The sequence below is a fragment of the Vicugna pacos genome, chromosome 10, assembly GCF_048564905.1.
Source record: "Vicugna pacos chromosome 10, VicPac4, whole genome shotgun sequence".
In the NCBI taxonomy this organism is placed as follows: Eukaryota; Metazoa; Chordata; class Mammalia; order Artiodactyla; family Camelidae; genus Vicugna; species Vicugna pacos.
The window spans coordinates 32731706-32737872 of record NC_132996.1 but is presented as its reverse complement, the minus strand read 5'-3'; positions in this window follow the sequence as shown (position 1 = coordinate 32737872).

Sequence of the window (6167 nt, the reverse complement as noted above, 5' to 3'; positions counted from 1 at the left end):
AGGAAGTTGACAAACTAAGTGAGACTGTTCCCCTTGTAGTTAATGGCCTCTTTGGAGCTCTATAGTGTAATATTTCTAAGACACTTAATAAATGTAAATTAAGAAGAATAAACTGTACTGACTGGAAAAAACTTAAACGTAGTACTTGGGATTTATTTTATGGAAGTATTGGTATTTTTTAAAAGTCATTGAATAAAAATATTCTTTTGAAATTCTGATGCACATTTTCACCTCTAAGAACAAAGTAATTTTATTTTGGTGTTTTTTTTGTTTGTTTTTTGTTTTTTCCCTCCCCAAACACCAAGATCAGTGATTTTTATTTAGGAAAAAAAAAATTGTGCTATGAATGTTTCTTAGATTTAAATGTCATGAAGCAACAAGGTCTTGCCCAGTGGGACCCATTCTTTTTCCCACCTCCTCACCTACCCTCTCCCTGAGCTCACTCTATTCCAGCCTCTTGGCTTCATTGCTGTCCCTTTCATGCACATTTGGGTCCACCTGGGGGCCTTTGCGCTGGCTAATCTCCCTGGATGCTTGCCTGAGTGTCCACATGGCCTATGCCCTCTGTCAAGCCTTAGCTCCAATGTCACCTCAGTAAAACCTTCCCTGACCCTTCACCAGCACAGGGAATTCCCTCAGCTCACCCATACAATTATTGTTTCCATTACTATTGTGTTTTGCTCTCTAGAAGGCAAATGCCCTGAGGACAGTGGTTCTGCTTGTCCTGTTCCACACTCTATCCCTAATGTGTGGGACAGTGACAGGCCCCTGGGGCCTGGCAGGATTTTTTCAACTGCACAATTGGTTCTGATGTGTATCAGTGTTTACAGGGGCAACAGAGGGCCATGTGCTCGTGTTGAAGGGTCTGGCTCTGCTAGGTGAGCCTGAGTTTTGAGTCTCAGCTATGGCGCCCCAGGCAAGACACTGGATCTCTCTGAGCCTGTTTCTGGTGGGTCACGCTCACCACAGCAGGGAGGAACTGAGGCAAGCAGGGGTTCCATGTGGTAGGACTGTGCTTCAGGAGAGGGTGCTGCTCCTGCTGGCTTCCTTTTTATAGAGTTGGGACAGTGAGGGCTTTTGTGGTTACAAGAGCCTTCTTTGCAGATGTGCCCTGTGGCTGTATGTCTGCTGCCTGGGGAAGCTGGGAGCTCAGGGGATGTTGAAGCTGGACACAGTCCTGCTGGGGAAGGAATGACTGGTCCTGGCTGCTAGGGTGCTGCCTGGATTGTCCAGTGAGTGAGCCTATCTGTCTTTCTTCAGTTTCCCTGCTGTAAATGGGAACAAAAGTCTGGCCCTCAGAGGATCTAGCAGGGGCCTGGCCCAGGGGCCATAAGACAGTCGTGTGGCAACACATGTACTGGTGGCTCGGGTCTGGCACATGGTGATCACAGCGGCTCCAATGGGTTCTTGGGCATCAGCAGGGGGCAGGGAAGAAGGGCTGGCCCCTCCTTGGGGTATGGCTGGGCCCCACTGGACAAGGGCCACAGATGACTCCACAGCAGCACAGTGGGGAGCCTTGGGAGCCAGGTGCTGGGGTGATCGTTACCGCAGTTCCCGAACAGTCTGTCTGCCCCGTGACGGAGTCCTGAAACAGGGCCCAGCACTGGGGCGTCTGAGTTCCCTGGGCTCTCTACCCTCTCTCCCTGCGTCCACCTGAGTGGGGCTTGGTGGATATGCCAGGACAGGCACCAGGAAGGAACAAAGTAACTTTTAAAAACTTTTTTTTTTACGTGTTTTTGTTTGTTTTATGAGGAGGACATAATTAGGTTTATTTATTTATTTGTATTTGAAGGAGGTACTGAGATTGAACCCAGGACCTCATGCATGCTAAGCATGTGGTCTACCACTTGAGCTATACCCTACCCCAAACCTTTTTAACAGTGGGCTATTAAGAACCCTAAAGCATTTAAATTTTAAATTGTAAAGTAACTACAGGTAAACATTTAAATTTCTAGTGTATATAATGATTTCTCTATAAAGGAATCTTTTTAAAGTTCTCTGGCTTTTTGAAATTGGGTAGAATAAATCAAAAGGGCTGATGCTTTCTGGTGTTTAAATCGTGCATTGATTGTAGTTAGATGTTTGAAGGTGGATCTTATTGCAGTTTCAATACTGTATTCTGATTATTGCTTTCTCTTTTTTTCCTCCTTACCTGGGAAAAACTTGCTAAACTGGGTGACTGACAAGGATATTGTTTAAGCTCTAGGCCTCATCTTTCTCACCTAGACTAAGTGAGCTCTGAGGTCCAGGTTCTGTACAGTTCAAACATGAAAGGATTCTCTGAAGTTAATGAGATGTGTTAATAAGCCCTTCAAATTAAAAATATTTAAGCATTCCTTGCTTTGTCTAGCTTCTTTTATAACTTATTGTGTGCTTTCACACACGTTATTTAAATGAATTAACCATTTTATTTGTAATGAACTATTTGAGAAAACAAAACAAGGGCTATTCCCATTGGGTTACTTTGTTAGTAATGCAAAGTAGGAAAAATGGAAATTGTGTAAGGGGCTAAAAGGACTCTTCTGAGGAGTCCTTTCATCCTAGAAATACTTGGTATGAAAAACAGAAAATGGGGGGGAAATGGATAGATTAATTGTAGCTGGAGATTTTAACACATCCCTCTCAGAAACTGATAAGCAGATAAAAAATAAGCAAACATCAAATATATGAAAAGGAAATTAATAAATTGGAGCATATATATGTATGATATGTAGAAATATGTACCCCTCAAAAATAATGCATATTCCTTCTGAATACACACAAAATCTTTACAAAAATAGACCAGAAAGTAAGCCTCCATAAATTTCAAAAGATCAGTATCAGACAATTTTTATACTACAGTGAAATTAGACTTAATAACGAAAAGATAACTTGAAAATCCAATTGGTGTAGTAAAGGGAACTATAAAGGATGTTATGAAATAGTTGAAATTGTTAGTGAGTATCTTATATATTAAAATTCGTGGGACACAGCTAGCACAGTAAAGTGAGACTGATTAAACACACTTTTAAATAGTTTAAATACATCAGAAAACAAGAAAAACTAAAATTTGAAAACCAATTGATGTAATCCACTATATTAACAATCTGAAGAAGCAAGTTCATTTATCATTTCAATTGACGCAGAAGCAGCATTTGGCAAAATTCAACAGCCACTTATGATAAAAACTCTCAGAAAAATAGGAACTTAACTTGATAAAAAGCAACAGCTAACTAAAAAGTACAGTTAATATTATATTTAATGGTGAAATATTGACAAAATAAAAGTCGGTACTTTGAGAAGATGAAGTCATACACATTTGACAAGACTGATAAAGGCAAAAAGGGAAAATGTGCAATTAAATAAATTGCAGACAGAAGGAAAGATGGCTATATGCACCATAGAAAATTTTTTTATATTACTGAATTAAATATATATTGGAAAATCTGGATGAAATGGATAAGTTCCTAGAAAACCTTTAAAAATATTCAGTGCCACAACTGGCATAAGACAAGACAGAAAACTTACACAGACCAAAATGTTCTGAAGAAATTGCAAAGGTAATCAGGCATGTCTCTCTCAAAGCCCAGATGTTTCTCAAGTAAATTCTAACAAACTTTCAAGAAACAATTTATTCCTATTTTATACAAGCTTTTCCAGAGAATAGAAAAAGACAATCTTCCAGTTTGATGTATGAGCCTAATATAATTTTGATTTTAAAATTTAGTGAGAATAATTCAGTAAAAAAAAATTATAGACTCATTTCTTTTATGAGCACTGATGCAAAAATCCTAAAATATTGTATATCTAAATCTAGCTCTTTTATTTAAAACATAGAATAAGTTGAATTTATCCCCAGGCTATAGTGATAGTTCAACATAAGAAAAATATGCCTTGTAATTTGCCACAGTAAGAGGAGAAAAAAAATACCTTGAAAGATGCAGGAAAACTTTCGATAAAGTTCAATATTTACATATAATAAAAATTATAATTTTTGCAAGTCAGTAATAAATAGTAATTTCTTTTTAATTTGGTAAATTATTTACTAAAACCTTACAGCAAATGTCATTCTTAATGGAAAACTCTTTAAGATGGGGAACCAAATAAGGATTCCCACTGTGATGACTATATTTGACATGGTGCTGAAGGTCTTGGCCAAATGCTGTAAGTAAAGAGAAAGAAATTTTAGGTATAAAGATTGGAAGGGACAGATATAACTGTTATTATTTGAAATTGCTATCATCATCTACTTAGAATAGCAGGATAAACAAACTAAAGCTAAAACGGACTTTAGCAGGGTTGCTGGACACAAATAAATGGCATACCGGTTAATAGAATCTACCATCTTAAAAGAAAATCTTTGGAACCTCAGCCTTAAACCACAAGGCAGCCTCCTTTGTGAGGAATTTTTATACAGCTGCTTAAGGAATAAGAGTTCTCAATATAGTTAGATGTATTTACTCTTAACTAATCATGAGCCCTTTAAGGACAGGACATTTGCTGATAAGAGGGAAGTTAGATCCTGTCCCAACCAACTGGTATTCCTTCAAAAATGGAGGTATAAACTTCCAGTTACAAAATACGTGAGTCACAAGGAGGAAATGTACAGCATGGGGAACGTAGTCAATAATATTGTAGTAATATTGTATGGTGACAGATATAACTAGATTTATCATGGTAGTCATTTTGTAATGTATAGAAATATTGAATTACTATGTTGTACACCTGGAACTAATATAGTGTTGCAGGTCAATTATACTTCAATTTAAAAAAAATCATAATCAAATGTGGAGGCAGGGAAGTTTGCCAAATTTCTTTCAGTAGCATCCTGCTCCCAAACATAATTAGATTGTGGGAAGAAGTTACATTGACGTCCCACCCAACTATAGTGTCTGCACTCCAGACCCCAAGTCCAGGTCAAATGCCATTAGACAGGACAGAAATCATCTAAAGTGTATACTGAAATGTGGTGTTATCACTGAGGGTGGCAATGTGGGTGATTTCATTTCCTTCCTTATACACTTATGTATGAATTACTTGTATAATAAAAAAAAATTTAGTGGGGAGGGTACAGCTCAAGTGGTAGAGCGCATGCCTAGCATGCACAAGGTCCTGGGTTCAATCCCCAGTACCTCCTCTAAAATGAATAAACCTAATTACCTCCATCCCCCCAGCCAAAAAAGATATTTTAAAAAACCCAAACAAACAAAATGAAAATAGGCTTATCAATATGGAGATTAAAAACAGGGGGTTGACTGAGGAAAGCGGAGCTGGAAGGGCAAAACAAGTAAAGGAGGTTAAGAGGTACAAACTTCCCATTATAGAATAAATAAGCTGCAGGGATTGTAATATACAGCATAAGGAATATGGCCAATAATATTGTAATAACTTTGTACAGGGCAGATTGTTATTAGACTTATTGTGGTGATTATTCCATAATGTATGCAAATGTCAAATCACTATGTAGTACACCGGAAACTAACAGAATATTGTACATCAATTATATTGCAATAAAAAAAACAGTAAATGCAGAGCCCTTTGTTCAAAAAGCAGGAAAAAATATTGCTATTAAAGATACAAAAATGCAAAGATTTTTTCCTTACTCCCAGGGTTTCCCTCTTGACTTGTCATGGTGTTTTTATTTGCTATTTAATGTTGGTCTAAGCAAAGAAAAAATTAAAATTATAAATTATTACCTTGAATTTTATGTTTATCTTTACATTGTGCAGTGACTGTTTTAAATGCAAATATAATAGCGTTTAACTGCATGTGGAATCACTGAAATTATGCAATTCTACTTCGTATATAATCTGAAGCACATACATACATATGCATTTCATTCTTACATGAATGGTGGAAATGCTGCAAAGAGTTACTCATCCTTTTTTATTTTACTTCTTGATGAGCACACATTCTACCAACTTTCTCTACCTCTGACTTCCTAATGGATAAGAAAAGACTGAAAGGAAAAAGAACTATAGATTGCCCTAATTTTCCCTTTCCTTCTATGCCATCATTTTTAGCAAGTTGTTGGTTACTAAAAGGGAGTTATATAAATAAGAATATGCTAGGGTTCCCCAGTCGTATGTGTTTCTTAGAATGCCACTGGCTTCTTTCTGTATTAGAAGCAAGTTCCGGTTTGACTAGAAAGTACTCCCTGTCAGGATAGTCAGCACCTCTGCTTATGT